The 11,674-nt window shown below is 43.2% G+C and overlaps 1 long non-coding RNA gene across 1 annotated transcript; it reads left to right on the top strand.

Moving 5' to 3' along the window:
• The first annotated feature begins 3,051 nt into the window (after positions 1-3,051).
• On the top strand, positions 3,052-7,805 carry LOC111948479 (uncharacterized). The gene is made up of 2 exons (XR_013647195.1): positions 3,052-3,314; positions 7,203-7,805. It is a non-coding gene; the product is annotated as an uncharacterized LOC111948479 (long non-coding RNA).
• The last annotated feature ends 3,869 nt before the right edge of the window (positions 7,806-11,674 follow it).

Genomic DNA, 11,674 nt, shown 5'->3' with positions numbered 1-11,674 from the left:
TGCTAGTTTCTCAGTCAACATTTCTATCTTGTTTCCACGGCGTCCAAGTGCTCATTTAGGCGGAAAACCCAGATCAAGATTCATCTAGAAAAAAAGTGAATTATTGGATTTGAGTCCCTCCTCAAGGTGCAGGCAGGAAGACATGCTGGACGACAACTGGAGCAGGTCTTCCACTCAGCATCCAGGCAGAAGAAAGACTTGAGTCGAACTTCATTGGACTTAACAGGACAGCAGTGAAAACCTTCATCTTCACCACCTCCACCTGAGCAGGACAGAGCTGAACCCTGGCACCACCTGTCCAGTCCCCTGAACTGGACTGAGTGAGTCCTCCCCCCTGGCGTTCCAAACAGGAAGTACCTGCTGGTTCCAAGAAGCCAAAATCTGATAGACTTTTATGGAGAAATAAACAGCTGTTACTCAGTCCTTCTATTGGTCAGAAGAACCCATAAGAAAGTTATGAATTGACCAATCAGATGCCCCAGATGTAGAAGCCCCCCACGTCCAACGTTCAAAACATTTGACAGATTTCGCATAATCTGCTTTCAAATGGTAGGGGTGTGGCCTTCCAACAAGCTCACTCCTGATTGGTGAGAGTGGTAGCCATAGAAACGATGACTAAGACCAACTCTGACTAATCACTGCTTAGTGACATCATTTGTCTCCAACATGGTGGCGTCCGTATCACGAAAAAAAAGGCATCTGAATTGACTTCATTTGGTTGAGGACAGACGAAAAACATTTTCTGCGGATGATGTCACACTCACTCAGTCCAGTTCTCATAGAGTCAGTGGTCTCCACCCACGCAATCATTTTGGACCTTTGGATCCGCCTTTTGTCCTCTGGTACCTCTGTTTCGTCTCTGCCTGCCCGCCATTTCTTCGACCCACACCTTCATTTTTGGTTTTGATTTCTGCCCGCCCTTCCTGGATTTCCTCCACCTTTATTGGTGAGATTTTTCACCCACTGGATTTCGGATCCTGGAGGCTGGTCTGCATTATCAGGAGTAGCGCTGAGTTTCCCTCCAGTGGTTTTTTTATTGGACTTTTACTGACTTTGTCTGCTGCCCACCAGGACGCTCTCACACGCCCTCTACTGTCTGGAGGACTTGTTTCTCTACAATAAACTGCTATTTGGTCTCATCCTGAGTCACTGGTTCCACTTTTCCTTATCTAAATCTGGCAGTCTTAGAATCTCCATCCAGATATATAGGATAGCAGAAGAACCCCATAGCAGGATACTGCCACCCCCGTGCTCTTCAGTGGTGTAGAAGCAGAGCTGCCATGTTCCCGTAGCATTCGTTCATGGTTCTGCTGCTGCTGCACGGACACCACCCGGTTCCTCTGCAGGGCTGTGAGCTCCTACGGTGACTTTGGCCGGACATTTTCCCGATTGTTGTGTTTAACAAGCTCAGTCTGGTGGTTTCACTCTGAAGTGCGCCTCCAATGAAATGATCTGATCTCAATGACTAAAGCTGTAAATCGACGTAAAAAACAGATTTCTCCATCTGTACATAAATGCGATTGGATTTTTCTTCCCCATCGGAAGGTTTTGACACCGGGGGGGGGTCCGCGCTGTGCTTCCAGATCACCAGGTTGTTCTGTTTGGCCCTGCAGACCTGTGAATGTGGGGGATTATTCAGCAGTGAGGGAATGCTGTGTGAGCACCCCCCCAAAGGGCCCGCGTGCATCCACACGCTGCCCCCCCTTCGCGCCCATGTTTGTTTGGAGCAAGAGTGTACAGTTAGCCGGTGTCTCTTCACTCCTGGGGGGGTATAAGCCATCCTTAGATAAGCTATCTACAGCACCCAGACACAGAAACACAGCACAGATAAACACTGTTATCAGTGCAGGAGCTGACCCAAGGGAGAGACGGCTGGGGGGGGCAGAGCGGTGGGAAAAAAAAGAGGAACAGAAGTGCAGAAAAAGACAGGAAGGGGCCAGAGGATAAGCCACAGAGAAATGAGGGGGTTAGATTGAAGAAGCACAATTTGAAAACAGGGAAAAGGCTTTTAAAACACATTCATTTAAATTTATCTTCCAACCATCAGCAGAACAAAAACTGAGAATTTTTTCAAAATGTTTCCCAGAAAAGGCATCAGAGGAAGAACGGAACGACATACATTTCTGTTGCTTCCCATTACCGACTGTTTCCTTCCACCTTTGAGCTGAAATGATGCAGAGCGAAGCTGTTTCACGAAGAAAAAAGAGGAGATGAAACAGCTTCTCTCTCAAATTAGCAACATGGAATCCCCTTATCCCCCCCACACACACACACACACAACACACAAATTTCTTTCTTTTTCACACTTTTCCCCTTTCTATTCCCTCTGTGAAAAAGAAAATATATGTTTAAAACATAAAATGTATCAAATGTTAAAAAGAATCAAAAAACAAAAGGGGTTTATGCACCCTGGCTATCCAAAGATGCATAACTCTTTTTTGTAGTAAATCCTGTCCAACACTAAAGGCCTTCAGCTCTCATCTGTTTGCTCAGTTGTTGGACAGAACAAGATTTAAAAAAATTCTACATGAATAAAATAGTCGTATTTCCCTTGTAGTTCAGTCAAACGTCAGCTTGAAGATGAGCTCCAGTTGTTTGTTTTTTGTCTTATTATCATCTTTCATTGCGTTTTTACACTTTTATGTATGAAAAATTCTGCATCACTAAATCTGAAGTAAGTCAAACAAAGTAAGGAGTTTTGACCGTTAGTAGGAGGAATCAGAGAATAAAAATGAAAAAACACACCATGAGGTCTTCACCCGAATCTGCTTCTACATTTATTCTTGCGTCAAAGTAATTTGTAATCCCTTGCACTCTGAGATGGAAGAACTGCTTGATAACAGAGTTTTAATTATGTCTGACCTCCTTCCTTTAACTTGTTCTCCTTCTTTCACTCTTCCCCATCTAGAATCTTAATCCTTGTCTCTGATGCCGAGAGGCTGAGGGGTTTTCTGCAGACTCCTCCCATCAATCATCCCCGCAGACCTCGGGGGGGGGGGGGGGGGGGGGGGGTTGGGTTGGATTAATGACAACCTGCTTTGACCCGTCATCTCTAGGAGGAGAATCGGGAGGAGAGAGGAATGGACGCTGACAGGAGCAACAAAAGAACGGAGAAAGGTGAGCGCTGGAGGGAAGATGAATGAAGGAAAAGCAAGAGACTGAACTGGCAGAGACGAGAATAAAGAGGGAACAGAAATGAGGAAATTCAAATTTTCCTGTCAGTTTGGATTGACAGGGAAAGTGAAAAAGATGAGTTGGAATAAAGTGAATGGATGGAGGATGACAGCTGGACCTTCACCTGAGCGTTTCCATCAGTAAGTGAAAGAACTGACAGAAACTGTAAGTTTGGATCAGATAAAAGGTTTTGTAAACATTTAATAAATTGTTTTATTTTTTATCAAGAATCAAGAATTTCTATTTGTCACATACAAAGTTATATTTAGCAAATACAACCAGTAGTGAAATGTACGCCAGGTCCTCTCCGTGGACAGTGCAAATAATTAAGGAAAACAGCACAGATGAAAATATACATAATATATACAAGTAAAGCTATGTAAAGATGAAATAAGAAAAAAATGTGTATTGTAAAATGAAATATAGAACGCAAAATAAAGTGCCTGAATGTAAACTGTAGACTTAGATTATTAAGATACACGTTTAGAGTTTAAGAGCCTGATGGCCTGGGGGTAGAAGCTCCTCCTGAGTCTCTCGGTCTTTGCCATCAGGCTACGGTAGCGCTTACCAGATGGCAGCAAAGTAAAAGTATGATTACTGGGGTGGGTGGAGTCTAGAATCATAATCTGATTGGTATTAGTTATGATGCGTTGGGTAATTTAGTAAATTTTTGTTCACAAGTTGTTTGAATGTGATCTCAATTTCTGTTTTATTTTGCATTTATTTTCTATTATGTATGTTATTGTGAAAGTGGTTTGTGTTATTTCCTGTTTTGTTTTTTTGTCCAGATGTGTTGGAGTAATGATTATGCGTGTGTCTCACTCCCAGCTGTGTAGTTGGCTGAGAGTGAAGTCAGAGAAAGAGGAATTGTTTGGTGTGTGACTTAATTGATTCTGTAGGAATTTCTCCAGGTGAAGTTGACACGGTAGTCCAGGTACCACGCAGCACCGCAGTGCAGTTACTAACCTGCTAACACAAGTACAGACCAAAAGTCTGGACACGCCTTCCCATTCATTTGAATGAGAAAGTGTGTCCAAACTTTAGGTCTGTACTGTATGCTAGTTAATGAAAATAGTGTTTTGGATTTTTACATGTTCTTGTGGCCTTTTTCTGATGATGGAGAAATGTAAGCTGCAAATCACAATTTTGAGTATTTAGGCCTGTTCACACCGGGACGAATTTCGCCGGCGATTTTCGCCGACGTTTAATGCCTCGTGACTAAACAAAGGGCACCAATGTGAGTGTGCACACCGAGGCGAAAAAACGCCAAGCGCCAAAGCGTCAAAAAAAAAAACGCCTCGGGTTCGTTTTTTTTTTTTCGACGCGTCGCGTCGAAATCTATTCGACCAATGAGAATGGCACTTTTGCACACGTGTCTGGAGCTTCTGAAGTTACAGTAAAACACAACTTGGGGGCGCTCAAACACAAAACTGCCTTGCTGAGCACACATACCAGCGAAGAAGATAGACGCCAAGTAGCGTCTACACTGCCGCAAAGAAATAATGACGGACATTCTTAAATATCCCCTTAACAAGTACCAGTTGGAGCTACTGATGCTTGAAATATTCATGTTTTCTTTGTATGATTCTGACAAGCGCGTAAATACTTGCTCTCTTCTTCTGAGTGAAAAGCGACTTTAAGAATCGTAAAGTTGCGCAGCGCCACCTTGTGTACAGGAGTATTTCTGTTTACATTAAGCGCCATCTAATGTCAGGGAAGGAAATTGCATGTTCGCTCGGCTCATCGTCAGCGAAAATCGCCTGGGTGTGAACACAAAAGACGTGGCGAAAAACGCTGGCGAATAACGCCTGGCGAATATTCGTCCCGGTGTGTACGGGCCTTTACTCTACTTAAATCGTTGTGAAACGAACGGATTTGTGACGTAGAAAAAACCCTGAAAATAAGCTTCCTGCTCCGAGGCAGAGCAGGAGAGAAAGGCATGATGGGAAGTAGGCTTATTCCCCACGCTCACAACTTGGAGGCTACACCATGCTTTAATTATTGATTGCACTGGGACTTTAAGGTTTAGATAGTCAGAGCTTATTTCAGATTTTGTGTTTTTATCAGCCTTTACGTTGCTGTCAAAGGTCTCTTGCATTTACGTCCAACTGGCTGTAGCCTGTCTGCCAGTTGACCGGTCAAGGGTTCAAATCCCAGGTAGAGCAGTCATCATGGTGATCAGCATGACACCAAACCCTGCATGGTCTGTAAATGGATAAACAGATCAACGTGTCTGCTTAAAGGAGGCTTAAAGTGTGGGTGACATGGCCTATTTTAATAAGCCAAAATATAGTAAATAGTCTCTATTTCATGTTGCGATTGTTTTTAATATTTTTCGAAAAAGAATAAATAGCGAAAAACGCGATATAAACAACGAGGACGGCCGCCGGCTTCACGTATTCCGCCGACTTTGCGCCGCCATGTTTGTGACGTAACGAAAGGCAGACAACATGGCTAGCACCGATAGCGAAGCACAGAGTGATGCTACCGTCTCTATTAGCGATTTATCATCAGATGAACAGAAAGATGAAGAGGAAAGTTGCGGAGATTATCATGATGATGAGTCACTTTTGCAACCGTATCGATTCGAACCCTTTTGCGAAAGTGAGGAGGATATAGCAGAAAGTAGTAGGTCTAGTGAGGCCGATGACGATAGCCAGCATGAAGATTCGGCTAGACTCCAGAACACGGCATGGTTAGTTGTGTACAGGCAACATTTAATTAAAATAAAGGATTATTCAGTATAAAGATCTGTTACTCTAGGGCCTAGGCCTATGTATAATATAGCATAGGGAAATTTTTATATCAATATATATACCGTATATATATTAAACGTTAAACTCACTCTCTTTTGTGCCAGCTTTTCGGTCACAGATTTTCTCTTTTTGTACTGGCTGCTGCCAGTGCTGGTACTGGGCGTTTCTGTTTCGGACGTTCCCACTAGCGATCTCTTGAAAATGGTGGGGATTGCGTTCGGTTTCAATACTTTTTTATATCTGACATGCATTCCCATATCTTTCATGAGCTGTGGTGTTTCTTCAAAACAGTCTGCCTCAAAATGTTCGCTGCATAAAGTTGACGAAGCAGTTGGCACCCAATTCGCCCTCGTTCGCTGCACTTGTTTTGTCCATTGTTTCAGCAGCGTTTCTTGTTTTGGGAATTTATACACAGATACACTTTCACTAGATGTATTGCTACATCCAGCTGCCACACAACGACTTGGCATGTTGATGATTAACAGATTTAAACATGAGAGAAACGAAGACTACCTGTTTCGTTTACATGCTGTCCGAAGCGGAACTGCGAAAGTCAATGCCTTTCGTGACGTCACAGGTCATATCGAGGTCACTTCCAGCCTGCGCTCTTAGCGGCAAATTCAAATCTCTGATTCCTTCGAAAGATGTCTATTATTCATATGCTTCGGATTTTTTTCGACGCTAACTATTGGTATCAATAGAATCAGCGTTTAAAAGGCTTTTTTATTTGACAAAGTTGTTCAAAGCATGGCATCCACACTTTAAGGCATAAAGGAGGTTTGTGAACACACAAGCATTGGACTCACCAAAGAGGGTCGGTGTTGTCATAGGTGGATGGCTTCTTAACCCTTGTGCTATCTTGATAGCAAGATAGCACAAGGGTTAAGCAAACAAAACTTACAGCAGCTCTCAATGGGGGCATCACGAGTGACCAAATTAAAGATTCACCACCCAAAGCAGTCGACAATCAAAAAAGTTCTATGAAGGTTCAAGCTTCTACCTGGGAACTTCAAAAAGTAAATAGTCTTCAGCACCATTAGACGTGTCATCACAGGGTTCCATCTTCCAACACAACAATGGTCTCATTCTGGCCCACGGTTGGTCCAGGAGAGGGGAAGAAAGGGGCCAGCCGTCCCACCCCCAGGGGGAGGACCCCCAGGGGAAGATGATTAAAGATGTTTAGTTGTTTAAAGTGTTTTTGAAACATGAATTGTGTAAATCTGATAGTATTGCATCCAAACCGATGCATCTCTGCGTCTTTTGCATCTGCAGGTGGACATGCGGCCGTCCACCCGTTCTGATGATCAGGTTCTGGGCCCGTCTACTCGCCGTGGTGCGCCTGCTGGAACCTCCAGAGTGACACCTGAAGGGGGACATCTACAATAGCAGTGGTTACGCAGAAGCCTCCATGCCGCTGGGACGGACATGTGGGACGCAGGTCGGGCCTCCAAGCCTGCTGGTGTTCGGCGCTGTTTCACCGGGCTTTTACAGAATAACGGCCCGGATCTAGAGGAGCTCTCAGTTCTGGAGGATTTACCAGGGATCCAGTTCCTGAAACCTGACAGTTGGAATCTGCTCCTGGAATGTACTGATGGGTTTTCTGGAAGCTTTCAGGATGTTCTGCTGGACATTTGGTGGCGCCGCTCTCCTCTTTCCCCACTATAGTCATATGCCAAAGGGTCACAGTATTATGACAGCATTATTTCAATGACAGGGCGCACAGACATCCCTAATCAAAGCCTTTTTTTACTCTTAGCACTGAAAGAGAAGTTGGGCCTTCTACAGAGAAGAAAAACAACATAAACAGCTCACTGTCAGAGTCTTGTCTCAGCATCAGTAATAAAAGAGAAACTGTCAAACAGTGAACTCCTGCGGCACTTTAGTCATGAGTTTGTTCTCATTTCATCTCTCTTCATTTTCTCCAACAAATAATATATTCTCCAGTATCTTGATGGATACTGGATGGAGCTTCCTCCTCTGCAAAATGATTCATAACCTGATGAACTAGATTAAATTAATCTGTTAAGAAGGGATACACACGTTTATTTTCTAGCTGTTAGATTTTATGTAAACTAAAACAAAAGTAACAGAAATGTGTCAACATAAGGTGAAAATACAAACACTTTTCTTCCCGGTAGGATTGTCATAAATTCTGTTTTCAGATTAAGACTGTAAATAAATTCATGACTGTTTCAGGATTGAATGTTTGACATTGGAGCCTGAGAAGCAGACTGAATTTTCTGAGTAACAAGCTTGTAATTATCTGATGAAATGATCGAATCGCCTCCAGCAGGAAGTCAAGGAGTTAACGTTTAAAACCCCAACAGACAGGAAGGACTGTCAACGTCTGTGATCAGGTGTTTGCTTTGAATCTCAGATCAATAATCTTTGTTTTAATGCTGCTCAGCTTTGAGCCTGAACTGACATTTAAGGTGTCGGCGCACTGATGACATCAACACGTCATGGGCCAAAGCTGAGCTCCTGATTGTTTGATGTGGTGCCAAACTTTGACAGAGTTTAGACGTTAGGCCTTGTCAAGGTTATTTCTGAAAACTAAAGACCGGATCAAAAAACAGACACCAAGAGCTCAGAACGATTTCCCACCAGGAGATCTGGAAACAGACAACCAACAGCTCTAAGGACGTCTGTCCGACCTCACATCTTTATTCAGAATTGGGTTTCCCTGTGACCACGCAAACTCCTAATGTTGGTAATAACATGTGAAAAACATGTCAGGAGGAAGAAAACATATAAACACAGTCCGACACAGCTACACGTTAGTCACGTCAAAATCACTTCAACATCATAGAACAACCAGAAATAATCCATATTTAAGGCGCTTTTTTAAAGAAAACTGAAGGCCTTAACGTGAGCCTTGTTGAGCAGACAACCCTAACTTGGAAACATGACGCCCCTGACGCGTGAATCGAGTTCAGTGTCTTCCTGTTTCGACTGTTCCTGTCCTCTTCATCATCCTCACCACCAGAGTCAACCCCACAGCAACATTCTGTGCCGTCTGGCTACGCTCTCTACATCCATGGCTGTGCTGTCAATCATCTTTTTCCTCCTCTTCACTCCTGCCTTTCCTTCTATCTGTCTACTAACAATTCTTCCTCCTCTCCTTCTTCCACCATCAGTCGTCCAATTTCTACCCTGCATGTCAACGGCACGGTGGTGGTTGTTGTTGAACCAGACCAGGACACATCTGGTGTGATTGGCATGATTGATTGGTCCTAATGTTTGCCAGATCTGTATTTAAGTTTGCTGAGTCCTGCATTTCCTTGGTAACTTCTGCAAACATTCAATGGAAGTAAATTCTAAATATTCCATAAAAGTTAGTTGATTAAGTGATGGCGGGGTCAATAAAGGTAATCTTAGGCCGGATTGTGTCACTAATCTCTACCACTAAAAACTATATAGTGCAGGAAAACCAGTGGGCTGGATTGTAACACAACATGGACCCACAACTCACTGCTTCTATTTTATTCAATAGCAAAAATATGAACTTTTACAAAGAATATTAATTAATCCACTGTTATGATGATGAAAACTTGGATGAAATAAAGTTTCTTTTTTTTAATGACAAATAGTTAAAACGCAGTGCATTGTGGTCTATATTAACCAATCCAGTGAGCATCTGTTCACACTGGTTCTTTTAGGACATTGTATTTGGAATCAAGGATTCAGAGACCCCCAAACAATGATGAACGCCCATTGACTGTACGAGAGAACTGGACTGAGCCAGTGTGATGTCACCCACAGAAAGCAGCTTACTACCGCCTCCAATGAAATGAAGCCGCCATTTTCCCCAATTCAGACGCCGCCGTCAGTAAACAGTTATTGGTCAGTGTCGACGTTTCTATGGCAACCACTCTCACCTTGTTAGAAGTCTACACCTCTGCCTCTGAAAGTGGACTCAGGAGAATCTGTCAAAGGTTTCAAACAGACTGCTTTGAAGCGGGCACCACATGGTTTAATGAGGCATCAACACCAGAGGGGGAGGGGCCACTCAGTCCATTTCTCATATACAGTCAATGCAAACATCTGATATGGAGCACCAAGTAGTGAGTAGTGAAGGAATTCAGACGTGATGCTAGTTTCCAACCAGTTGACCTGTAACTTGCATTTTAGCTTAATTATAACTTAAAAACCTTCTAGTGTGTTTAAAACATCAAATGTATTCATCATACACCTTTGTGTTTGACTTTCTATTTCTCCTTTGTCTTTCTAGGATTTATGAACGTGACCCATTAAACCTGGAGTGAGATAATCAACAATAAAGCAGGTATCATTCCAAAATCATTTGCTCCAACTTTTAAAGCATGAATCTGGTGGATGAAAGCGCTTTTTACTTCACAGCTTTTGTACAACATTGCATCCAACGCTCACCTCATTCTCTTTGTAGAAAATTAGGATTACATGAGCAAGAATGACAATGACATTTTCTATAAATGAGCTACTTTACTCATTAGTTTCATCTTTAATATTGTTTGGGGTCAAATGTTAATATTGCTGCTTATTGAATCTATTGGTAATGTAATGCAGAGTTCTACAGCTGCAGCCTGGACGGTTCATTCTTTCCTTCACACTGCAGTCCTCTCCTCTGTACAGCCTCCAGAACCAGAACCATCAGGAACGTCTCGGTTCCTCTCGTGTTCTCCGTCTGCTTTTCTAAAAGACAACAATTCACCATCACTATAAAATACTTCAGGTCCTGTATTTGCCGTGCAGGTTGTGTGTTCAGTACCGTGGCGTGGAAGCAGGTGACGAGGATCATCGCCATCAAAGCCACCGAGACGACAACCCAACGGATCATCAAACCCACCACAGAGACTGAAACAGAGGATTTCTGCTGAGTCATGTTGGACATTTGATTCTTCAGGAATTGGAACTTTTTCTTGGAAAAATAATCCTAATGTTTTTATTAATCTCCCAATGGCCTGTGTGCATCTATGGGGACTAAACGTTTCTTATATCAAACAAAACCTGGGTGTCTGGAGTGATCATAGTGTTTGTCAAACGAAATGAAAAAAGGAGAATTTGTTGGTATCTGAACCCACAACTTCCTGTTCACTATCAAAATAAAGTTCTTAGGCCCAGTCAATCTATTTTCTGAAGGTCTACCTGGCTGGTTTTCATCTTTCCGGACACACTTGGTGCTGATCTGGATCAGTAAATTCCAGAATTACAGAGTGTTGCAGCAAAATGGGACATGATCAGTAAAATAATGACGTTGGTGTTTGGTTTTACCTGAACAGATTATTTCAAGAGTAGATTGGCTTTGATCATCCCAACGCATAATATTACAGTCTTCCAGTGATGGGCCACACGGAGGCTGGATCCACCACACTGATCTGTTCAGGAAGTTGTCTTTGCTTCTAGTAGACAGAGCAGAACCACAACCCAGCTGAGCGCACACTGCAGAGGCGGAGTCCCGGCTCCAGTTAGAAGCAGCTACTGGTCCCCATTCTCCACCGTAAAACATCTCCAGTGTTCCAGCACAGTGACTGACGTCTCCCTCCAGGCGGATGATTCCTTCATGTAGACACAAACAGATACGTTATTGATAAATGATTACAGCTGATACCAGTTTAAAGCTGTGGCTCCTCCTCCACCTGTACAGGTGAGGTCAACAACTTTGTCCGATGAGAAGCTTCTCTCTAGTCTGGCGTGGTTGCAGTCCAGGAGAGAAGACTCATGACCTTCACAGAGAAACTCTTTGTTCCACTTTGGAGCCTCTGCTT

Source organism: Oryzias latipes, chromosome 13 (genome assembly GCF_053564925.1).
Source record: "Oryzias latipes strain Hd-rR chromosome 13, Olatipes_Hd-rR_3.1".
Classification (NCBI taxonomy): domain Eukaryota; kingdom Metazoa; phylum Chordata; class Actinopteri; order Beloniformes; family Adrianichthyidae; genus Oryzias; species Oryzias latipes.
This window is presented reverse-complemented; position numbering and strand designations above follow the sequence as displayed.